General features: G+C 44.2%; 1 protein-coding gene across 2 annotated transcripts in view; it reads left to right on the forward strand.

The window, feature by feature from the left end:
• Nucleotides 1–7,787: 7,787 nt before the first annotated feature.
• Nucleotides 7,788–25,791, forward strand: part of Cdc42se2 (CDC42 small effector 2) — an 80,325-nt gene continuing 62,321 nt past the window's right edge. For both annotated transcript variants that reach the window (XM_045153344.1, XM_045153345.1), the window contains exon 1: nt 7,788–7,946. The gene's annotated coding sequence lies outside the window, so the exon portion shown is untranslated. The remainder of the gene's footprint in view (nt 7,947–25,791) is intronic.

The following is a 25,791-nucleotide window of genomic DNA, read 5'->3' on the forward strand; positions in this document are numbered from 1 at the left end:
TTAATCCCAGCACTCTGGAGGCAGAAGTAGGAGGATCCTCAAGAGTTCCAGGCCACCCTGAGACTACATAGTGAATTCCAGGTCAGCGTGAGCTAGAGTGAGACCTTACCTTGAAAAACCAAAACATAAAAAAAATAAGTTCACTGTATTGCATCTTAAACCATCTTGATTTAGAATTCAGACAGCCCACTCGGGGCTCTTGTGAACCATTTTCTTGGTATTGTTACGAATGTGGGGCAATGAGCTTAATTACATGATAATGATAACAGCCAGCATCCTCTTGCTAGCACTTACCTGTGCAGGGACAAGTTCTCTCAATTTCTCACAACAGCCCTCGAGGTAGATACCACTATGAGTCCTGTTAAATTAGGAGAAATGCTAAGTTTAGAAAGAGCCTTGCTCAGTCACCCAGCTAATTATGCAGCCAAGTGTGGCTGAATTCCAGACTCCAGTTCCCTATGCCATTTCCTCAGAATGTGGGAAAATAGTTGGAAACAAGTTTTGGAAAGTGATTTAAAAATATGAATAGCACACTTTTAGGAATATATATTTGCTTTGAGATTTTTTTTCTTTTTTCTTTTTCTTTTTTTTTTTTCTGAGGAGGGTCTCACTCTAGCTCAGGCTGACCTGAAATTTAATATGTAGTCTCAGGGTGGCCTCGAACTTGTGTGATCCTCCTACTTCTGCTCCTAAGAGCTGGGGTTAAAGGCGTGTGCCACCATGCCCAGCCTGCTTTGAGATTTTTGAAGGGAATTTTTTCAAATTAATGAAAGATTGTAGAATCAGGGCAGTGTGGCAGCCACAGGCGTTCAGAAGCGATTAGCAGGTGGTTAGAGTGACATGTTGCTTCCGGTTGTGGTAATGTTAGTTTCTGAAACTTGTGTGGAATAGTCTCTTTAGTACTGTAGCGACTGGGCCCACTTACCAGTGTTTTCAGTGTCCGCTGTGTGAGTTATGAACAGTCTGTTTTCTGTCATTGTTCTTCTTTTGGAAAAAGAGTGTTTTTATTTTTATTTTACTTTTTGGTAACAGGTGGTTTTTAATTTTTTAATTTTTTTTGTTTTTCCAAGGTAGGGTCTCGCTCTAGCCCAGGCTGACCTGGCACTCTATAGTCCCAGGCTGGCCTCAAACTCACAGTGACCCTCGTACCTCTGCTTCTCAAATTCGGAGATTAAAGGCGTGTGCCACCACGCCTAGTGTCACAGTTTTAAGAGCAGTGAAGCCGAGCATGGTGGTGCATGCATTTAATCTCAGCACTCGGGAGGCAGAGATAGGAGCATCGCTGTGTGTTCAAGACCACCCTAAGACTATATAGTGAAATTCCAGGTTAGCCTGGGCTACAGTGAGACCCTACCTCTAGAAAGCAAAACAAAACAAAAAAGACAATGAAAAGACTATACTTTCAGGGATCATTTCTATAGTTCAATGAAAATACTTAGTAGCAGAGGCCAGTAAGTTGAAAAGGAGACATAAAGGGTGGAGAAAGGAAGGGAGGAGGATACTTAATAGGTTGATATTGTATATATGTAATTACAATGATTGTAATGGGGAGGTAATATGATGGAGAATGGAATTTCAAACGGGAAAGTGTGGGGGTGGGGAGGGAGGGAATTACCATGGGATATATTTTATAATCATGGAAAATGTTAATAAAAATTAAAAATTAAAAAAAATTAAAAAATCATAAAAAAGACAATGAAGATACATTTTATTGACTCTAGAAAAATAGAAAAATGAAAAATTAATTTTTCAGTATCATTACAATTACAAACTACATTTTGGCACTGATGAAATTGTTGATAACTTCTTAAATTTTTATTTATTTGAAGGCTGAAAGGATATCTTAGTGGCTAAGGTGTTTGCCTGCAAAGCCAAAGGATCTAGGTTCCATTCCCCAGAACCCACGTTAGCCAGATGCACAAGTGGGTGTGTGCATCTGGAGTTTGTTTGCAGTGGCTGGAGATCCTGGCATGCCCATTCTCTCTCTCTCCCTCATTCTCTGTCAAATAAATAAATAGATAAGTACAATTTTTCATTTATTTGAGAGAGAGATTGGGAGATAGGGAGAGAATGGGCATGCCAGGGCCTCTAGCCACTGCAAACAAACTCCAGACACGTGCCACCTTGTGCATCTGGCTTACATGGGTACTGGGGAATCGAACCTTGGTCCTTAGGCGTTGCAGGCAAGCACCTTAACCGCTAAGCCATTTCTTTAGCCTGTGTCTGCTTTTTGAGACAGAGCATCTCATGTGACTTTTGTCACAATGTGCCTCCCAGTCTTGCTGGCCTAGAAGCCTCTGATTCTCCCAGCTCTGATTCTCATTTTTATAGGCACATTGGGATCATAGATTCATACTCTATTTTTTGTCCAGATTCACATGAGTGCTAGTGAATTGAACTTGGACTGGTAGACTTGCAGGCAAGTGCCTTTAACTGCTGAATCATATTTCCAGTCCTTGTATACAACTGGGGAGATGATTCAGCAGTTAAAGGCACTTGCCTGTAAAGCCTGCTATTCTGGGTTTGATTCCCCAGTACCCATGTAAAGTCAGATGCACAAAGTGGTGCGTGTATCTAGAGGTTTTTTTTTTAAACTGAGGCAAGAGGCCCTGGCAGCCCGTTCTCTCTCTCTCTCTCTCTCTCTCACTCTCTCTCTCTCTCACACACACACACCCACACATAAACATACACATAAATAAATAAAATTAAAAAGACATAAAATGCTAGCTGGGTGTGGTGGCACATGCCTTTAATCCCAACACTTGAAAGGCAGAGGTAGGAGGATTGCCATAAATTCAAGGCTAGCCTGAGACTACATAATGAATTCCAGGCCAGCATGGGCTAAAGCAAGACCCTACCTTGAAAAATCAAAATAAATAAAGTGTTAAAAACAAAAATAGCTGGGTGTGGTGACACACGCCTTTAATTCTAGCACTCGGGAGGCAGAGGTAGGAGGATCACCGTGAGTTTAAAGCCACCCTGAGACTACATAGTGAATTCCAGATCAGTCTGGGCTAGAGCAAGACCCTACCTCGAAAAACTAAAAAAAAAAAAAAATAATAATATCAATAATCTGGAAGTAGTGGTACATGCCTGTATTCTCAACACTTGAGAGGTAGAAACAGGAGGACTGTCACAAGTTCAAGGCCATCTCGGTCTCCATAGTGATGATCTGATACTCCTACCATAATGAAACTTCTTCTCAAAACCATAAGCTGGACATAAACCCTTTCTTTCCACAAGCTGCTTTTTTGGTCTCATTAATGACAAGGTGACTGCTACAATACTATTTCATCACAAGTATTTATGTAAATGCTCACATTAAAGCCAGGCCTGGTGACTCAGGTCTGCAATCCCAGTACTCAGGAAGTTGAGGTAGGAGGATTACTGTGAATTCAAGGCCAGCCTAGGGCTACATAACTAGTTCTAAGTCCTGGGTAAGAGTGAGACCTAGGGCTGGAGAGATGGCTCAGTAAGTAAGGCTCTTGCCTGTAAAACCTAATGACCCAGGTTCGAATCCCCAGTACCCAGGTAAAGCCTGATGTACAAGGAGGCACATATGTCCTGAGTTCATTTGCAGTGGCCGGAGGCCCTGGTGCATCCATTGTCTCTGTTTCTCTTCTCTCTATCTCTCTCTGCTTGCAAATAAATCAATAACATATTTAAAACAGAGTGAGACCCTGTCTGGAAAAAAAAAAAAAAAACTCACATTGAGGGCTGGAGAGATGGCTTAGCAGTTGAGCGCTTGCCTGTGAAGTCTAAGGACCACGGTTAGAGGCTTGACTCCCAAGGACCCATGTTAGCCAGATGCACAAGGGGGCACACACATCTGGAGTTCATTTGCAGTAGCTGGAGTTCCTGGCATGCCCATTCTCTCTCCCTCTTTCTCTCTCTGTCTGTCGCTCTCAAATAAGTAAATAAAAATTAAAAAAAAATTCTAAAGAACTCACATTGACAAATGTTTTTCTTTGTGTATAAGTGATAGGAAATATCATTATTAAGACATTGTGGTAAAGTGACTATTTTTTCAATTCAAAGGGAAAAATACAGGCACATCTACCAATTGTAAGAACTTTCTGGCTTTTTTTTACTCTGGGAAACTTTTAGAAACAATATGCCTTTAACTATTACATCAAGTTTTCTTTACCTTATCACACATATTTGGTGAAATAGGATACATAGATATTACTGGTCAAAAATTGCATTAAATGTCAAGTAAAAGGTTAGTGTTGTACTCAGAGGATCTAGAAAATCAAAATGTTTATGTTAGATCTAGATTAAGAATGTACGGTTAAGGGTTGGGAGGTTGGTGAAGTGCTTGCCACACAAGTATGAGGACATACATTTGACATGTACCAGAGGTCTCAGGGAGGTGGAGACAGGCGGATTCCCAGGGTTCACTGGCTAACTAGTCTAGCCAAATCAGTGAGCTCTAGGCTCAGCAAGAGACCTTGTCTCAAAACAAAGTGGGAAGAAATTGAGGAAGACACCTCATGTTGGCCTTTGGCCTCCACATGCACACATACATACAACCATACACATGTGCACACACATACACTATACATACACACATAAGATCTTATGGTTAACTGGTAGAAATTAGACTCAAAAGAAAATTTGAAATAAACTCGGTCAACTTTTTATACTGTATCTCGAAGAATTTTAAAATTTTTTATTTAGTTATGAGAGAGAGAGAGAGAGAGGCAGAAAGAGAGAAAGAGAGAGAGGGAGAGATCAAATGGACAAACCAGGGCCTCTAGCCACTGCAAATGAATTCCAGATGCACATGCCACTTTGTGTATCTGGCTTAATGTGGGTATTGGGGAATCGAACCTGAGTATTTTGGCTTTGCTAGCAAGTGCCTTAACTGCTAAACCATCTCTCCAGCCCCAGGTATTAAAAATTATTTTTGCTTGTGTGTGTATATATGGTGTGGTGTGTGTGATGCAGTGCCCCTGATAGCAGTGGGAGGTGTTGGTGGTCAGGGGTAGTGCTTGCCTCTGATTGCTGGAGGAGAATGTTGGATATTCTGCTCCATAGTTTTCCTGCCTAGTCTTTATTGAGTTGCAGCCTCTTTACTGATTGTGGAGCTTGTGGGGCTCTGGCAATTCCTGAGTCTCTGCTCCCCCGAGGGACTGGGCTTACAGACCTGCTCGGGCATGCACAGCTGTTTAAGTGGAATCTGGAGATTCTAATTCTCGCAGCCCTCCTCATTCCCCCTCAGGCCCTCCAACTTGCTCAGGAAGTGTCCTTGACAGCTTAGCCATCTCTCTAGCCCTTAAGGAATTAAAAAATTTTTCATTTTCCATAGGGCACTTAAGATATATCAACTGAATGGAACAATAGAAAAAAACACATCCAGCTTCAAAGGGCTGGGGAAGTAGCTTGCTCAGCATGGGCAAACCCCTCAGTCCTATTGCTGGTACCACCAAACCAAAACCAACCAGTTCCTTCTGGGGAAGACAGACATTGAAAAGCAAAAATGCGGATTACATTGTAAAGACTGCTGCATGTGAAGTGTCCTGGGAGGAAGAGAACAAGTGCAAGGTGAGGAAGGACGGAGGACTTAGAGTGGGACTGCAGTCATTTAAAATAGGAAGTTTAGGGGCTGGAGAGATGGCTTCACAGTTAGGGCGCTTGCCTGCTAAGCCTACGAACTCATGTTTGCATCTCCAGGTCTCATGTAAGCCAGACGCAAAGCATGTAATGTCACACATGTGCACAAGGGGGCGCATGCGTCCGGAGTTCATTCACAGTGGCTGAAGGTCCTGGTGCACTCATTCTCTCTCTCTTTCTCCCTCTCAAAAAAAAAAAAAAAAAAAGTGAAGTTTAGGCTATGTGTCATTATTGAGATTTTAGTACTTAAAAGAGGTGAAGACAGGGCTGGAGAGATGGCTTAGCGGCTAAGCGCTTGCCTGTGAAGCCTAAGGGCCCCGGTTCGAGGCTCGGTTCCCCAGGTCCCACGTTAGCCAGATGCACAAGGGGGCGCATGCGTCTGGAGTTCGTTTGCAGAGGCTGGAAGCCCTGGCACGCCCATTCTTTCTCTCTCCCTCTATCTGTCTTTCTCTCTGTGTCTGTCGCTCTCAAATAAGTGAAGACAGACTTGAAAGAATGATTGTTCTAGACTTTTGAGTAGCAGTCTGGAACATTCAAGCAGCAGTGAGTAGCTTGGAGATGAAATCTATAGCCTAAAGGGGAAAAAGCAAATCCAGGGAATTTGTCAGCCATTGTAAAGATGTTATCTTTTACAACTAATGAAGTCAGTGTGAGTTTTGCTCACATGAGACATGAACTGCCTTTCCTTGTAGGGCAATATTTTGGCTGTTGTTTTGACCATAATCTGAGTTTGTGGTGGCCAGGGAGACAATTTCCAAGGGCACTGAAATATGATTTGAGGCCAGACACGATGGAAGCCATGAGGGTGGCTAGTCTAATTCCCATTGATTTTGAAGGTATAACCCAAACCAAATCTTTCTTGATGGAATAGTAAGAATGACAGGAGCCAAGGAATACTCCAGCAACCAGATTTTGTGTGTGTGTGTGGGGGGGGGCAAAGTTTTATTGGGTTAGAAAGAAAAAAAAAAAAGAGGAAAGCTGGCACGCAAGGTTTGCATCCCAGAGTTCAGGATCTCAAGATGCAGCCAAGATTTTTTTTTTAATAGATGGAGTTGGGGGAGGTAGATGTATAATGCATTATATTCAGAGCAGTACTTCCTATGATAAAAGTTCTGCAGGCATTTTGGTGGAGTATGGACCACTAGATTTCATAAGAGTGAACTGTCATGTGTTTTTTGCTTCCAGTGTATGTAAAATATGCGGCTAAATAGATCACAGAGCCAGGAATGGTGGCTCACACTTATAGTCTCAGCGCATGCATCTGGAGTTCGTTTGTAGAGGCTGAAAGCCATGGCGCGCCCAGCCTCTCTCAAATAAAATTTAAAAAGCAACAAACAACTACAACAAAAAACCCTCGAGTCGGGTGTGGTGGCACAGGCCTGTAATGGGCTGCGCTTGGGAGATAGAGGCAAGAGGATCAGAAGTTCAAGGCTATCCCCAGCTGCACAGCAAGTTCGTGGGCAGCCTTGACATGAGAACCTGTTTCAAAAACAAAATAAAAATATCTCCAACCAACAACAACAACAAAAAACATCTCAGGCGCTGGTGAGATGGCTTAGCCATTAAGGAGCTTGCGTGCAAAGCCAACGGCCCAAGGCTCAATTCCCCAGTACCCACGTAAAACCAGATGACTCTTTTCTCTCTGAAATAAATACAATATTAAAAACCAATAAAACCATCTCACAAGAAGTCGCAGAGCTCCATTAGACAAGTATTTTTCACACATTTCAAAGGATAGGTACTCATTCGTTGTTGGCCTTCAGCCTGGGAACGAACGACTGCCCTATTCTCACTGGCCCGTTAAAAGAACCGTAGGGTGAGGACGTGGCGGCAAAGCCCCTCTCCACCGCGGGGCTCTCCGGGAAGCGCCGGCGGCCTGGGACACGCGCAGGCTGCGCCCCTCCGCAGCCCGGGTCGCCATCTTCCAGGGCGCCGTCCCGCCGAGGCTCCAGCCCCGCCCCAGTTGCGGGGGGGCTCTCACCTCACCCCGCAGGCGGGACTGGGCGGGGCCGGGGCGGGGCCCGAGACGACCAGGAGGCGTGGCCGCGCCGCCGCCGGCCTTCCTGTCGCTCAGGGGCGCTCGCGCCGCCTCTGGCTCCGCCCCCTCCCCCTCGCCCGCCAGTGCGCACGCGCGCGAGACGGCCTGGGCGGGAGGGCGGGGCCAGGAAGCGGCGAGCGCGCGGGGAGCGCAGCTGCGGCTGTGGGGACGGCAGGAGCCCGCGGTGCCGGCGCTGAGAGAGCGCGACAGGGAGAGAGAAAGAGAGAGAGAGAGAGAGAGAGCGCGGAGCGCCGGGCGGGCCGGCGGGCGGGCGAGACAATAGACGACGACGGTGAGTGCAGCGCCCGCCGCAGCCTCGCGGTCCCCGAGGGTCGGAGGCGCGGAGCCGCGAACCGCCGCCCCCGAGGGCTGTGGGCGCGCGAGCGGGCAGGCAGGCGAGCGTGGAGCGGCCGGGGCCTGGGCGCGCGCTGCGGGCTGCGGGCTCGAGCCCGCGGCTCCATTTTTCAGGTCTGGGCGAGGTCCTCACGCCCGCCCAGCATGCCTGCTTGGGAGTGGGGCGCTTTTCCCTTCCGTCTCCTCGGAGGAGCGGTCGCAGGCTCGGGTCCCCGCTCTCGCCGGGCGGCCGACTGTGCCCCCCCCCTTCCCGGTGGGAGACGGCCGTGCCGACCCCTCCCCCCAGCTCCGCGGGTCTGCGGCTGGGAGGCCCGCGTCCTGCAGCCGAGGGCTCCGGGGCCCCCGCGGCTCGCCCCGGGCGGCTGCGGCTCCGGGACCCCCGGAGAGGAAGCCCTCCCGCGGCCCCCTCCCGGCGCAGCTCGTGCGACTCTTACAGGTTGCTTTAGTTGAGATCCCCGCCGACGGGTGTGGTGGGCAGCGGCTCGCTGACGTCGCGGTCTGAGCGGAGCGACAGGCCCCCGCCCCCGCCTTCACGCGTGCACGCGACCCTACGGGCCCTCGAGCGAGGAGCTTTCGCGCGGACTTGGGCGATGTGCGGAGAACGTGGACGGAGCTCGTTTTGCGGCCCCTGGTAGATGCTCAGGAAAAGACAGGTGCAGTGAATGGGTCTGGAGAAGCCCAGGGGAGCGCACGCCGGAGTTGGGAGTTGCAAAGTGTTCCCCGTTGCCTCCGGGGTCGGTCATCGAACCTCATCTTCAGTCCCCAGCTGATCGAGCCTGGGGAGGTGGGGTCCTGCTGGAGAAGGAGTGTCGCTTTGGGGCAGACCTTGAGCCCAGATAGGTGACTAGTTAGGAACTAGCCTCCGCTCTTCCAGGCCATGATGAACCGGACAGTGTAAGCCAAGATAAGACCTCTCCCTTCATAAGTTGCCTTGACTCAGATGTAGGGAAGAAACATTAGAGACAACACGTAGTTCATATGCGTGTTTTTTAAGATTTTATTTATATTTATTTATTTGAGACAGGATGAGAATGGGCAGGCCAGGGCCTCCAGCCACTGCAAACGAACTCGATGCATGTGCCACCATGTGCATCTGACTTAGGTGGAACCTGGAGAATCGAACCTGGGTCCTTAGGCTTCTCAGTTATGCGCCTTAACCACTAAGCAATCTCTCCAGTCTCATATGCGTGTTTTTGTTTTTTTTTTTTTTGGTTTTTCGAGGTAGGGTCTCACTCTGGTCAAGGCTGACCTGGAATTAACTCTGTCATCTCAGGGTGGCCTTGAACTCATGGCAATCCTCCTACCTCTGCCTCCCGAGTGCTGGGATTAAAGGCGTGCGCCACCACGCCCGGCATGCGTGTTTTTTAAAAAAGCCAATATATGCGTACTGTTGAAGCATTACAGTGTGAAATGTGGAATTTTTTCATTTTGAGAAAAGTTGGTATACAGTTTGTACTTGTTAAAATTTTTTTAAAAATTTTACTTCTATGAGAGAGGGAGAGAATGGGCACGCCAGGGCCTCCAGCCACTGCACTCCAAATGAACAACCTTGTGCATCTGGCTTACGTGGTTCCTGGGGAATGGAACCTGGGCCCTTTGGCTTTGTAGGCAGGTGGCTTAACCGCTATGCTATCTTTCCAACCCCTTGTTAAAATTTCTGTCTCTTTCCCCACCCCTATCTCCTTATGAGTAAAGAGACGTTGACGTGCTTTTGAGGGACCGTGGCATGGTCTTGAATTTGTTTGAGCCACGGAGCGCACCAAACTTCCAGAGGGCGTAATATCGTCCTAGCCTATAGTTATTACCATTTACTCTTATTTTTATTTATTTGAGAGTGACAGAGAGAAAGGCGGATAGAGAAAGAGAATGGGTGCTCCAGAGTTTCCAGCCATTGCAAACGAACTCCAGGTGCATGCGCCACCGTGTGCATCTGGCTTACGTGGGTTCTGGGGAATTGAGCCTCGAACCGGGGTCCTTAGGTTTCATACGCAAGTGCTTAACTGCAAAGCCATCTCTCCAGCTCTATTATTTATTTATTTATTTTTGTTTTGTTTTTGGTTTTTCGAGTTAGGGTTTTATTCTAGCCCAGGCTGACTTGGAATTCAGTTTGTATTCCCAAGGTGGCCTCGAACTCAGGGTGATCCTCCTATCTCTGTCTCTGGAGTGCTGGGATTAAAGGCGGTGTGCCACCACACCCAGCTTTAATCTATAATTAAAAGTCACCTTTACTGAACGTATTCATTAAGCACTTATTATATGTCGAGACCTGTGTTGGATGCTGTTTCTGGAGGCAAACAAAGCCCACAATTTTATCTTTAACTTCAGCGTGTTCTTTCCTTTGTGTCTGTGTAGCAAGTGGGAACTGTTTTAAACCAACCCCTAAGTGCTGTTAATTCATAACAGTCTGTTTAAAGGTTAATAAGTAACTTTTTAGGGATAAGATTATTGGGTTATGCTTTCATTTAGTCTGCTTAGTAAAACGTCTGTGGACCTTGTAAAATAGAGGGAAGAAGGGGGTTCAACCAAATAACACTTTTGTTCTCCTATATTAGATTTTGGTGTGGTGGATTTATTGATGGTCTGTTTTCAGTAAATGATCTTTATAATAACAAATTATCTTTAAAACCCCCAGAATATAAACAGTGGGTTTCTTTTTCTTTTCCAGTAGGAAGGCTGGGGATTTAGGGGTAGAGCACTAGAGTGTACCAGGCCAAGGCTTCCATCTCTAGTAACCTAAAAAGAAATGGAATGGGGAGAGGGGACAGTACCTTTTTAGCAATTTTTGCGCTTCTGCTTACCATTTACAAAAAAGTAGAGTTGACTTGATAATGCTGACTAGGGAGAAGGATTATTAGTAAAGATTTATGAAAGAAAAAAAAAATGCTGGGTGTGGGGAGGCCAAACTGAGACTACATAGTGAATTCCAGACTACATAGTGAATTCAGCCAAGGCTACAGAGAGACCCTACCTCAAAAAAAAAAAAAAAAAATCCTGGTTCCACATTTGGGCTTAATCTCTAGCATTACGACTATGATAAAACAGCTTGTTTTAAAAAGAGGGTGAAAGTTGGGCGTGGTGGCACACGTCTTTAATCCTAGCACTTGGGAGGCAGAGGTAGGAAGATTGCCGTGAGTTTGAGGCCACCCTCAGACTCCATAGTGATTTCTAGGTTAGCCTGGGCTAGAGTGAGACCCTACCTTGAAAAACCAAAAAATAAAAAATAAAAAGAGGGTGAGGTGGGAGGATGGAGGCTGGCTGTGGTGGTACTTGCCTTTAATCCCAGCATTTGTGAGGCAGAGGTAGGAGGATCACCGTGAATTCGAGGCCATTCTGGGAATGAAGGCATGTGCTACCACACCCGACCATATTTTACTTATTTAATATTTATTTATTTATTTATTAGAGAGAGAGAAAGAAAGTGAGAATGGGTGCACCAGGGCATCTAGCCAATGCAAATGAACTTCAGGTGCATGTGCCACCATGTGTATCTGGCATATGTGGGACCTGTAGACTCAAACCTGGGTCCTTAGGCTTTGCTGGCAAATGCCTTAACCACCAAGCCATCTCTTCAGCCCCCATATTTTATTTTATTTATTTATTTAATTTATTTTATTTTTGAGGTAGGGTCTCACTGTAGCCCAGGCTGACCTGGAATTCACTATGGAGTCTCAGGTAGCCTCAAACTCACAGCGATTCTTCTACCTCTGCCTCCCGAGTGCTGGGATTAAAGATGTGAACCAAGAAAAAAACAAAACAAACAAACAAAAAAAAATGTGAACCACCATGTCTGGCTAATGTATATTTTAAAAAACAGTAGCGTCACATGCCATATATTGAATTTCCAGTCAACAACTGTGGGGGGTTTTTTTTGTTTGTTTTTTAAATGGAATTTTGGGGCTGGAGAGATGGCTTAGTGGTTAAGGTATTTGCCTTTAAAGCCAAAGGACCTCGGTTCAATTCCCCAGAACCCATGTAAACCAGGGGTCCCATGTATGCGCAGTTTGTTTGCAGTGGCTAGAGGCCCTGGTGCGCCCATTCTTTTTCTCTCTCCCCCTCCCTCTTTCACTCTCAAATAAATAAAATAAATGGAATTAAAAAATATCTTTAGCCAGGTGTAATGGCGCACACCTTTAATCCCAGTATTTGGGAGGCAGATGTAGGAGGATTGCTGTGAGTTCAAGGCCACCTTGAGATGACATAGTGAATTCCAGGTCAGCCTGAGCTAGAGGAAGACCCCCTACCTTGAAAAAATACATACGTCTGTTTTTATTTATTTGCAAGCAGAGAGATAGAAGAGAAACTAGACAGAGAGTGGGCACACCAAGGCCTCTAGCCATTGTAAATGGACTCCAGGTGTATGCCTCACTTTGTGCATCTGGCTGTATGTGGGTACTGGGGAATTGAACTTGTGTTCTTAGTGTTTGCAGGCAAGTGCCTTAACAACTGGGCCATATCTCCAGCCCTGCTTTAGAATTTTGACAGTCAACAGCATTTGAAATGTTAAAATAACTCAAGAAATGAGAATTCATAATGGTTCTTTTTGATCTCATTAAAATTTAGGTTTTCAGGGTTATTGCCACCTTCATGTAGTTTGTAAGATGAGTCTTGAGTAGAGCATAAGGTGATCTTGTTTTATAACTTAGAATATTTGAGATGTTGAAAAAAAATTTTTGAGGTAGGGTCTTGCCTAGGCTGACGTGGAATTCACTATGCCTGCTCAGTGTGACTATGAATCATGGCAATTATCCTCCTCCTTCAGCCTTCTGAGTGCTGAGATTAAAAATGTGCATCACTACATCCAGCAAAAAAAATTTTAATAAAAAATTTTAATCGGGTCTGTTGGAATAGGTTTTTTTTGTGTGTATACTGATGATTTTAGAAATGATTTGGAATAATTTTAGATTTAGAAAGCATTTTTCTCAGATACGTCATAAAATGATTAAGAATGATGTGAAACATATTATAACTAGTGTCCATCATATTTGTCTGTATAGATTGTGAAAGTGGATTAGCATTAGTACAAAACATTTCTGAAATGCTTTATGACAAGTTTACATTCTCTAAAATAGGTTGCTGCTATGATTTTAAATATTTTTTATTTATTTATTTGAGAGTGACAGACACAGAGAGAAAGACAGAGAGAGAGAGAGAATGGGCGCGCCAGGGCTTCCAGCCTCTGCAAACGAACTCCAGACGTGTGCGCCCCCTTGTGCATCTGGCTAACGTGGGACCTGGGGAACCGAGCCTCGAACCGGGGTCCTTAGGCTTCACAGGCAAGCGCTTAACCGATAAGCCATCTCTCCAGCCCATTGCTGCTATGATTTTAAAAGTCTGTTGTCTTTTAAAAAAACTTAATAACCTCCATCCATTCAGTTGTCTTTTTATAAAATAATGCAAATATTTAGTTTTCTTCTGCTTTAGGATGATTCTAGACATTTTGTTAAAAGTTTTACAAAATGTGTATTTTTTTTGAGTGTATATGCATGCACATGTGCAGCACAGCATGTGTGGAGGTTAGAGGAGAACCTCCAGGTGTCAGTCCTTGCCTTCCACTTTGTTTCAGGCAGTTTGCTGCTGGGAATGCCAGCCTAGCTTGCCTGGGCTTCCTCTGACTCCACCTCCCATTGTCATTGTGGATTTGGAGATTACAGGCACAGGGCCATCTGAACTCTGGTTGGCGGGCTTGCACAGCAAGCACTTTTAACCACTGAGCTATCTCCCCAGTTAAATGCATATGTTTTTGATCTGTGGTGAAATTTTTTTCCTTTTTCTTTTTGAGACAAGATCTCCTGTAGCCCAGGCTGGTCTTAAACTGGTTATTCCTAAAGATGACCTGGAACTATTGATCCTCCTACTTCTACCAACCAAGTACTTGGATTATAGCCACCACATCTGGCTGTTGTAGTGTTTTGTTTTTTTTTTAATTATTTATTTGCAAGGAGCAAGAGTCAGACAGCCACTACAAACTCCAGATGCGCATGCCACTTTGTCCATCTGGCCTTATGTAGGTACTGGGAAATTGAACCCAGGTCATTAGGCTTTGTAGGCAATTAATTGCCTTAAGTGCTGAGCCATCTCTCTAGCCCTGTAGTATTCCCCCCCCCCCCCGAGGCAGGGTGTCGCTCTAGCCCAGGCTGACCTGGAATTCACTATGTAGTCTCAGGGTGGTCTCGAACTCACGGCGATCCTCCTACCTCTGCCTCCCAAGTGCTGGGATTAAAGGCGTGAGCCACCACGCCCATCTCCCTGTAACATTCTTAATCTCAGTTTCCAGGAAAGGAATATTTTGTCATTTTATTACATCTGTCTCAGAGGGAGCTATCACTGGCCCCTGAACATTCTTGTGAGCAGCTGACTGAAGCACATACTTAATGTTCACTAACTGGTTAGCTGAGGATTCTTTTTTTCCCTCATACTACCTGGAAAAACTTGGAATTTAGCTTATTAATTATTAACTTTATTTATGCATCCTGTTGCCTTAGCTGAAAACTTATGTGTACTTGAATCTTTTTACTTGTTTCTGTTTGTTAATACCAACAGATATTAAAGAAATAAGCAGTTTGCTGGGAGCTATCCTGGTATCTCATGCAAAGGGGATTTCTGAACTGAAAAGTCCAAAAGATTTGGTAATAAGTAGTCCTTTATCCTGACACTAAAGTACTTGTAAATGTATCTTCGTTGATTTGGAGTATAGTAAAACAAACCACCTTTCTTAGGAAGCATTGCCTAAGTTCACATTAACTGTAGGTGGTTTTGATGACTGGATGAACCTCATAGTTCCATTTTGTTGTTTACATCTAGACATTCACGTTAAGATTTGTCTTTTTGCGTGGGTATGTGATGTGTGTGTGCATGTGTGTGCACGTCATATGAAGGCCAGAGGTAGGCGGGTCTTTCTCACAGATTTGGCTACACTAGCTATCCATTGAGTCCCAAGGAGTCCCTGTCTCTGCTGTGTGCCATGCCTACATTTGATGTGGGTGCTAAGGATATGAATTCAGGTCCTTGTGCTTGTTGGGCAAGCATTTTTACCCACAGAGCCCTCTCCTTAGCTTCATCCTGAGATTTTTGTTTGTTTTTGTTTTTCAAGATAGGGTCTCACTCTGGCCCAGGCTGACCTGGAATTAACTATGTAGTCTCAGGGTGGCCTCGAACTCACGGCAATCCTCCTACCACTGCCTCCCAAATGCTGGGATTAAAGGCGTGCGTCACCACACCTGGCCATGCTGAGATTTTTTATGAATTCTTCATGATAGAATTTTTATATGTATATTGTATTAAAGTATAAAGCTATTATTATTTTAATTAATTAATTAATTTACTTTTTGTTTTGTTTTTTGAGGTAGGGTCTCACTCTAGCTCAGGCTGACCTGGAATTCAGGGTGGCCTTGAAGTCATGGCTGTCCTCCTACCTCTGCCTCCCGAGTGCTGGGATTAAAGGCGTGCACTGCCACACCTGACTTAAGTTGTTTTTATTTATTTATTTTTTGAGGTAGGGTCTCCTTCTAGCCTATGCTGACCTGGAATTCACTATGTAGTCTCAGGGTGGCCTTGAACTCATGGGGATCTTCCCACCTCTGCCTCCCAAGTGCTGATATTAAAGGTGTGTGCCACCACGCCCAGCTTGCATAAAGTTATTTGGGTTAAATAAGTCATCTACTTAGACTTTTCCCCTTTCTCAGTGCTGAGGATGAAACCCAGTGTCTCATTCATACTAAGCAGGTGCTGTTCTATTGAGCACCTCAGTTCTCTCTCCTTTTACTTGTTGCATAATAAAACAAAAGTGAATTTTTACTCCATTGAGCATCGAGTATTTCCCAGTAGAGTTGAAGGTTTAGGTGAAAAGTGCTTGTTCTCACTGTGTCCTTAAGCCCTCCCTGAAGGTTGTTTCTTTGTGTCTTTAGAGTCCTGGGAAGATGAGAGTGCTTTTCCAGTCACTTAGACAATGACGTCTTCTGGTGATCTGTCAGTCTAGTTTTACCTTGGCTATTCATTGGCAGAAGGCAAGTTTCAGTAGATTAGCCACTGTCCGACCTCTTACACATTTAGAACTTTTCAGTAGCTTGGAACTGCTCAGAGTTCTGGTCAGTGGCCGTTTTACTTTCCTAGCTCTTTAGTCAGGGCACCTGTTGGTTCACATTGGGGCAGGGAAATGAGGTTTTGAGGTGGTTCACCCTGTTGTGATCTGAGTTGAGCAGGTTGAGATGAATGTGGCTCTCAGAGGGCTGCGAATGGTTGTTCTTGTGGGTTTAGCCTCCCACATTACTCAAGGACAGCCTCTGCTTTGACCTTTAAGGTAGCATATTAAGCATACTCAGTAGACTCCCTATAGTATATTGAAGTTCTCTCATTCAACACACCATCTTACTAGGGCTTCAACATCCTGTCATTCCAACTCCTGTCAAGTGAGGTCACTTTCATACTATTTCTGCCAAAGGTAAGGGGCTTCTTACAGTCCACTGTTGCCACCATGTTTCTGTTGTTCCAAACTCTCTTTCCTTCATGCTCTTCCTGGAATATTCTTCTCATGTTGAACCCAGGCTCACTGTTCTGATCTTCCCTTTCGTGCACCCTCAGCTCCCTTGCAGCCGTCTTGTCCGCACAGTTCTTACCTGACCACCTCTTACCGCACACCCTTCATACCCAGTCTGTCCTGCAGTTACCACATCTCCCTTCCCGTCCATGCCCCCGACCCCTCGGCCGCCCTCCATGCTGCTCACTGTCCTGTAACCCCACTACCTTGCCTGGGGAGAATCACTTGCTCTCCCCTAAATAGCCATTTTACACCTCTTGCTCCAGATCTCTGGCTCTATTTTTTCTTCATTTTTAGCTGGAGACCTTATTTCCTGTGCATTCAAACTGAAAGCCATCAAAAGGATGCCCTCTGTATTTTCTGCTGTTTATTGCTGTTGTGCTCTTGCCCCTGGTCCTTCTACTTCTTTAGGCAAGGACATACTGCTTTAGCTTTCTTCACTCTGAGTGCCATGCTGGACCCTCTTCTTGGTTCTGTGAGTATTCTTACCAGCACATAAATAGACATGTGAAATGGCTTCCAGCTTTTCAAAAGCCTTCCCCAACAACACATCCTTCTTTAGTCACTGCCATCAGAGAAGTTGTAGCTTTGGCTGTCAGTTAGTTGCTCCTTGTCTGGTTTTGGCTGTATTACCATCAAGTTTTGCACCCATTACCTTTTACCAAAGCTGTTCTTTCTGTAGTTACTAGTAACCTCCTTGGTGGTAAATTCCCTACTCAATTTTCCATGGTAATTTCAGTGGAGGTAGCATTTGACATGATTGATAATTGATCTGTTTGAAACCTTTCATTTCCCTTGTTTTTTTAAACAGTTTCTAGTTTTTTTTTCTGCTGGTTCCCTTTAGTTGTCCCAGCTTCTTAAAAAAGGGCAGTGTTTCAGGCTCTATGTTTAGATCCTTGCTATATTTATATCTGGTTTTCTGTGATTTCATTCTATCTAATAAGAATTATCATATATTCAAACTGAAATGTTTGTCTTTAGTCTGGATCTTTTTCTAACCTCCACCTTAGTAGCTCCATCTACCTACTCTGTATTTTCAACTAGATGTCTGATGGGGACCCCATCCCCAGCACATCACTGTTGAGCTGCTCTTTCTGTCCCTTCTCCCCCAGTCACTGTTCCCATTCTAGTTGTCCTGTTTGACTAGATGTCTGCTCCACCTTTCAGCTTCTGTGTCTGCAAACCTTGTAGACATTCTTGGTTTCTTTCTTTCTCAAACTCCCACATTGAATTTAAATCAGTTATCATGAAAGTCCGCTGCACCTGCATTATGGGCTGGGGCTGTGGGGATGTCGCTTAGTGGGGGAGCACTTGCCTACGATTTGTGAGGCTTTGGTTTTGGTCCCCAACATCATGTGTACACACACATGAGGATAATTTTAACTGCAGTTTGCTGCCTTGAAGTCTTGTCGTCTCTCTAAGCAGTTGGGGTTTTTTTTTGTTTTTTTTTTTTTTTTTGCCTGTATTATTTTCTACTCTTTCTGTTCTCAACAGAGCAACTAGGGCAACCCTTTTAAAATGAAGGTCTGATTAATTTTACTCTTGTGTTTAGGACCCTTCAGTGGATTTATTTACCATTGAGAATTAAAACCAGAATGTTTAAGGTGTGATGGTGCATGCTTTTAATCCCAGCATTTGGGAGGCTGTAGTGTGGGAGGATAGCTGGGACTTTGAGGCCAGTGTGGGCTAGTGAGACCGTACCTCGACAAAACCCAAACACCCCCCAGCCCCAGAATTACTGTAGTGCCTTTGAGACCCTCACTCATTTGAACCTAAATCTAAATCCTTCTGTCTACTGGTTTTCCTTTGGTGTACTGCACTCCAGCCACATAGCCCTTCTTCAAGTTTCTTGACTTTAGTAAACAGAATTTGTTGTAGTCCCCTAAGGGGACAGGGCTTTATTTTAGTCGCTGGAATGTTTCACATTTGTTGTGTATCTACTTATTTTATTACTCAAGTACTTGGTAACAAACTGTGTGCATGCTTTCTTTTGTAATTAAAGGTGTCCGAGCTTCACCTACAACAATGCAGCCCTGTAGAGGGTTAAGTAGGAACAAATGAAGGGACAGGAAGAAAGACAAGCTTGACGTTAACTTTATGTATGGAAGTGAGATGGCTAGGGTCAGAGGGTGCAGATAGGAAATAAAATGAAGTGAGGGAAGCCTGATTGGGAGGGCAGCTGTACTCACCACTATACCACCAATGCCCAATGGAAGCCTGATTTGGAAGTAGGATATGACACCTAAAAATTTTCTGAAAAGGGAGCTTGCTTCATATCTCTCTCGTTTGTTTTCTGAGGTAGGGTCTTGCTTCAGACCAGGCTGACCTGGAATTCATTCTGTAGTCTCAGGGTGGCCTCGAACGCACGTTGATCCTCCTAGCTCTGCCTCCTGAGTGCTGGGACTAAAGGCATGTGCCACCGTGCCCTGCTCCATATTTCTCTTAAGCTATATTTCTTGGATGCTGTGAGTTAGTAACTTATGTGGACTTTAGATCCAGCCCCAGAATCATTTTAACATATGAAAATATGCTGTGTGCGCATATTAACTTCTTGAGTTTATACCTGATAGTGTATCCCAGCTCAGGCGTGAAAGATCTTCAACTTCTCTGAGAAGTTTGTGACTGAGCCCTAACTAGCTATTGATGACTGTTTATTTTCTAGTATAAAAGCAGATAGGGGCTGGAGAGATGGTTTAGTAGTTAATACATTTGCCTGTGAAGCCTAAAGACCCAGGTTCAAACCTCAAATACCCATATAAGCCAGATGCATGCATCTGGAGTTCATCTGCAGCGATTAGAGGTCCTGGTGCACCCATTTTCTCTCTTAGCTGCCTCTTTCTCTCAAATAAAGAAATTTTAATTCTGGGTGTGTTAGTGCATGCACACTTTAATCCCAGCACTCAGGAGGCAGAGGTAGGAGGTTTGCCATGCATCCAAGGCTATCTGAGACTACAGAGTGAATTCCAGGTCGAGCTAGACTAAGACCCTTCCTGGGGGGGGGGAGGTGATAGGATTCATTTTCTTTTGTATTTTCATACTTTCCCTCTTTTATAATGATTTACATAAGTACTTCTGAGTTTAATGCTTTTTTCTTTTTTGTTCTTTTGCCCATTACCACCCTCTAAGTGCTTTCTTTTTTGGGTCACTCTGCTACACTGTGGTTCCTTGTATCAATTAGTGTCACTAGATCAATGAAATGATGATGTGTCATTTCTCCAATGGTAATAGTTTCTCTTTTCATCCCAACTTCACCCCAGTTCTAAAGAGACATGGAGTTATGGGCATTGTCTTCCTTGTGTAGTAAATTTATTTCTAAAAATGAAACTTGGTTAGCTGACAGAATTTTACTGGCATTTGTTCAGCAACATTTACTTTATGTTAATTTAATATCCATTAACTAAAATGTTCTCTAATGTACAGCATCAAATAAAGTAACCATGTTTCATAAAGAGCATCAGAAAATACAGGCAAAAAAAAAAAGGTTCTAGCTGGCGTCTGCCTTTAATCCCAGCACTCAGGAGGCAGAGCTAGGAGATTGGCTATGAGTTTGAGGCCACCCTGAGACTCCAGAGTGAATTCCAGGTCAGCCCAGTGAGACCCCACCTTGAAAAACCAAACAAAATAAAGCTTTAATATTACAACTCTAATAGAATCACTAGTACTGTTTTGGTGAATTTCCTTCCAGAAAACTCAATGAGTATGATAATAGTATCATAAAAGATCCTTTTCCACACAGTATTCTATAACATCTCAGATTAGCAGCATTGTCACCATAAAAGCATTGCTTGTGGGCTAGAGAGATGGCTTAGCGGTTAAGCACTTGCCTGTGAAGCCTAAGGACCCCGGTTCGAGGCTCGGTTCCCCAGGTCCCACGTTAGCCAGATGCACAAGGGGGCGCACGCGTCTGGAGTTCGTTTGCAGAGGCTGGAAGCCCTGGCGCGCCCATTCTCTCTCTCTCTCCCTCTATCTGTCTTTCTCTATGTGTCTGTCGCTCTCAAAATAAAATAAATAAATTAATTAAAAAAAAAACATTGCTTGTTATCACTTCACTTTGAATGGCTTTTACTGGAAAGTGAAACTTTGGTTTGACGAGAATAAAGCTGCAAGTCAGTTGTGGTTCCGACAGTGCTGAGAGGCTGGGGTGGCAGCACGCCTGCGCTGGGCGGCACCGCTGCTGCCTGGTGAGCTTCCGCCTCGGCACAACACACACGCACACTAGGAAAATTACTTCAGTAGTAATATTTTTTTTTTAATATTTTTTTGTTCATTTTTTTTTTATTTATTTATCTGAGAGTGATAGACACAGGGAGAAAGACAGATAGAGGGAGAGAGAGAGGATGGGCGTGCCAGGGCTTCCAGCCTCTGCAAACGAACTCCAGATGCGTGTGCCCCCTTGTGCATCTGGCTAACGTGGGACCTGGGGAACCGAGCCTCGAACCGGGGTCCTTAGGCTTCACAGGCAAGTGCTTAACCGCTAAGCCATCTCTCCAGCCCGGTAGTAATACTTCTTTTTTGAGATGGTCTCATGTAGCTCAGGCTGGTCTTAAACCCATGATCTTCCTTCGTCTCCCTCTTTTCCCTGTTTCCCCCTTCCAAAGGTAGGAACTCACTTTAGCTCAGGCTGACCTGGATCTCTCACTCTGTAGCCCAGACTGGTGCCAGACTCACTGTGATCCCTTCTGCCTTAGCCTCCCAAGTGCTAAGATTAGAGGCATGAACCACCATACCCTTCTAAAATTTTCACCCACTTTAGGAACCTCATTATCATAATCTTGGTTGTATTATACTAGCCAACAAAAAGTGATTCTATATACAGTAGAATTATTTTAATAATAGCCCAAGGGTAAAACGTGGATAGTAGGATAAGTTCATCTATATTTTTTATCTGTTCCAAGTCTTAGAGATACCTTAATGTTGAAATAATTTTAGAAGGAAATGTTTCTGTCCATTGAGCCGTGTGTGTGTGTGTGTGTGTGTGTGTGTGTGTGTGTGTATAAATATAATTTCCCTATTGGTTTGAATATAAAATGTGCCACCCCTCCCTCATGTGGTTGAATACTTAATCCCCAGATACTAGCCCTGTTCTGGAAGGTTGTGGAACCCTGAAGAGGTGGAGCCTTGCTGGAGGAAGTGTGTCACTGGGGGGTTGGTCTTGTATAAACATTGTTAAGCACTGTGAGGTCATGGATATTGAGGCCAATTGCTGTCTGGACAGTTGCATTGTAAGGAATGGTACCTATCTTTGGCTCTTACATTCTTTCTGCCATCTTTTCCGCAGTGGACCCTGCACCCTGGAGGGTATGACGGAGATATTTCAGTGCTTCCTGTCGTCTCTTCTGGGGCCTTTCTCTTGCCCTACAGTGATGTTTCTGGGGTGGCACATCCGTTGCTCAGTGTTGCTCTTACGTGGTCATGAAAGATAAAACACAGTGTAGTTGATATAGCCTTTTCTTTTCTTTATTTGCAAGCAGAGAGAGAAGAGAGACAGAGAGAATGGATATGCCAGGGCCTCCACACTGCAAATGAGCTCCACACACCTGCCACTTTGTGCGTGGCTTTACATGGTTATTGGCAAATCGAATCTGGGTCATTAGGCTTTGCAGGCAACCTTAACCTTTGCACTGAACAGTCTCCCCAGCCAGATGTAGCTTTTTCTACTGAAGGGAAATAATCCATTTGTTGTCTAAAGTGGGTGGATTGTTCTTAAACAATAGTTTTTCTCCATGTTGCATATTTGTGAAAGCGTGTGCAAATGCTCTGCTCATTGGAAGGCAAGGTGAGTCTTGAGAAATTTAAGAACACTGTTTATGTTTAAAATATTGCTGCGTTAAGTGCTTGCCTGTGAAGCTTAAGGACCCCGGTTTGAGGCTCGATTCCCCAGGACCCACGTAAGCCAGATGCACAAGGGGGCACACACGTTTGGAGTTCGTTTGCAGTGGCTAGAGGCACTGGTGCACCCATTCTCTCTCTCTGCCTCTCTCTGTGTGTCTGTCACTCTCAAATAAATAAATGAATAATTTTTAAAAAATAAAATAAAATATCGCTGCTTTAAATTTCTCTTAAGCAAGCCGGGCGTGGTGGCACACGCCTTTAATCCCAGCACTCGGGAGGCAGAGGTGGGAGGATGGGGGGGGGAGGCAGAGGTGGGAGGATCGCTGTGAGTTCAAGGCTATCTGAGACTTCATAGTGAATTCCAGGTCAGCCTGAGCTAGAGTGAGACCCTACCTCGAAACCCCCCCCCAAAAAAAAAAATTTCTCTTAAGCAAACTTTTGTTGTTTTTTGAAATAGTCCTCGTCCAGGCAGACCTGGAATTCACTGTGTAGTCTCAGAGTGGCCCTGAACTCTTAGCGGTCCTCCTCCTTCTGCCGTCCTGAGTGCTGGGATTAAAGAAATGTGTGCCACCATGCCTGACACAGACTTTTATTTTTTATAAATAAATAAATTATTATTATTATTACTTTTTGTTGTTGTTGTTTTTTGAGGTAGGATCTTGCTCTAGCCCAGGCTGACCTGGAATTCACTATGTATTCTCAGTGTGGCCCTGAGTTCATGGTGATCCTCCTACTTCAGCCTCCCGAGTGCTGGGATTAAAGGCATGCACCACCACACCTGGCTATTTTTGGGGGGATCCCTGTTCAAGGTAGGGTCTCACTCTAACTCAGGCTGACCTGGAATTCACTATGTAGTCTTAGAACTCACAGCAATCCTCCTACCTCTGCCTCCCAAGTGCTGGGATTAAAGGCATGCCACCCCCACGCCAGCTTCCACATCTGGCTATTTTATAGATATTTTTATTATTTATTTGCAAGGAGAGAGTGAGTGAGTATGGACACACTAGGGCCTCCTGCCACTACACACGAACTCCAGGCACATGCACCACTTTGTGTATCTGGATCTTTACATGGGTACTGGGGAAATGAACCTGGGCTTTGCAAACAAGTGCTTTTAACTGTTGAGCCATCACTCTAGCCCACCACAGCAAATTTTTCAGTTATTTCTTTCGTTTTGTGAATAACAACCTTGTTTTTGTGAAAAGAGACATAAAAATTAGTCACACAGGACATGGCAAGAATATTCCAGGTTGTCTTGATTTTCAGTGAGCTTAGAAGGCACTGACTGTGTAATGTAGGGAATGGACTTTGGAATTAAGACACGCTGCAGTTTGAGCTTAACTTTACCTTGTATTTGCTGCATGGTAAATTCTTACCCTTGATGATTTTCTTTTTCTGTTAAGTGGGGACATGTTTCTTAGGCTTAAGTGAGGTGACACATGTAAAGTGTTTGGCTTGTGTAAGATGTTAATTTTTTTTCTGTACTATGTTGTTTTAAAATCCTTGGAAGCTACTTGGACACTTGGTTGGAAAGTTCATTGCAATCAGGAGGAGACCAGAAATACACACAATCCAGAGAACTCCTATTATAGTGACCTTTTTAAGATTTTACTTTTATTTATTTGAGACAGAGAGAGGGAAAGAGAGAATGGGTACGCCAGGGCCTCTAGCCACTGCGGATGAACTCCAGATGCATGTGCCACCATGTGCAACTGACTTACATAGGACCTGGAGAATCGAACCTAGGTCTGTAGGCTTCACAGGCATGTGCCTTACCCACTAAACGATCTCTCCAGCCCACATATTGTAGTGGCCTCTTTTGTTTTGTTTTTTGTTTTTTTGAGGTAGGGCTTTACTCTAGCTCCAGTTGACCTGGAATTCCCTATGTAGTCTCAGGGTGCCTTGAACTCATGGTGATCCTCCTTCCTCTGCATTCTGACTGCTGGGATTAAAGGTGTGTGCTACTACATTCGGCTATTCAAGGGAAGTTTTAATAATAAAAGTTGAAGTAGGGCTGGAAAGATGGTTTAGCCATTAAGGCATTTGCCTGTGAAGCCTAAGGACCCAGGTTCAGTTCCCCAGAACCCATGTAAGCCAGATGTACAAAATGGCACATTGCATCTGGAGTTTGTTTGCACTGGCTAGAGACCCTGTTGCAACCCTTCTCTCTCTCTAATAAATAAATATTTTAAAAGAAAAACTTAACAAAAAGCTGAAGTAAAACTGACTTGATGTGAGTTAGTTTTGCTGACCAAAATGGCAAGAAAGTATTTCTGCATTTCCTTAGAAATAAAAGCATTTAATATTTTATTTACTTGCAAGGAGAAAGAGAGAGGATTGAGAATTGATGCACCAGAACCTTTTCAAAAGTGCACACGAGCTCCAGACACATGTGCCACTTTGTATGGCTGACTTTATGTGGGTGCTGGGAAATAAAACTTAGGTCTTCAGGCTTTGCAGGGGAGAAAAAATTCACCCTCCCCTACATATCTTAATCAAATCAAAATTTAAAATGTGGCATATTAAAAACTAATAGGGGCTTTACCCACTGTTGCCTTCTCATGGACAGGTGCTCCCTGTACTTTGTCCTTTTTCTTCTCTTAATCTAGCACTCTCTCTCTAAACATTAAAAAAAAATTTTTTTAAGGAAAACTGAAATTTTTCCACTCTTAAGTTGTTACAGGTATTTAAATGGGGGTGAATTAAAGATGCCAGCTAATTTAGACAGCTCTTTGTACTTGTTGAGAAAGTCATAGGTAAGGATGACTTAGAGCTCTGGACAGAAGATACTCTATATTCTGTTTGTTCTTGTTGCAATCTTGTTCTCACTCATCAAAGATTTCTTTTTTCCAGATCATTGTGACCTCTTGATAGAATGAAATATGACAACAGAGAGAACAAATCCTTTATTTAGTTCCACTCCTCCATAGTACTCATAACATAATTACATGAAAGATGAGAAAAGATTTTAGATTTCCTACCCCTTCCCTTTCCCTTTTCTCCTTCCTCCACTTTTTCCCATTCTCCTCTCCCCATGTATTGTATCTGCATGATGGACAGGTCAGCATAGAGGGTTTTTGTTGTTGTTGTTGTGCTTTCATAAAGTCAAATGAAAACTACAAGATTTTCCCTACTTCCACTCTCACTGAGGTTTTCATTTTTTAAAAAATGTGTGTGAAAGCCGGGTGTGGTGGCTCATGCCTTTAATCCCAGCACTCAGGAGGAAGAGGTAGGAGGATCACCATGAGTTCGAGGCCACCCTGAGACTACATAGTGAATTCCAAGTCAACCCGGGCCAGAGTGAGACCCTACCTCAAAAAAAAAGTCAGACCTACCTTTCTGCCTCATTTTAGGCAGGGGCTGTCGTCGTTCACTGCATTGTTCAAAAATTTCCAGGAAACATCTCTGTCTCCCTTGC

The sequence above is a fragment of the Jaculus jaculus genome, chromosome 6, assembly GCF_020740685.1.
Source record: "Jaculus jaculus isolate mJacJac1 chromosome 6, mJacJac1.mat.Y.cur, whole genome shotgun sequence".
NCBI lineage: Eukaryota > Metazoa > Chordata > Mammalia > Rodentia > Dipodidae > Jaculus > Jaculus jaculus.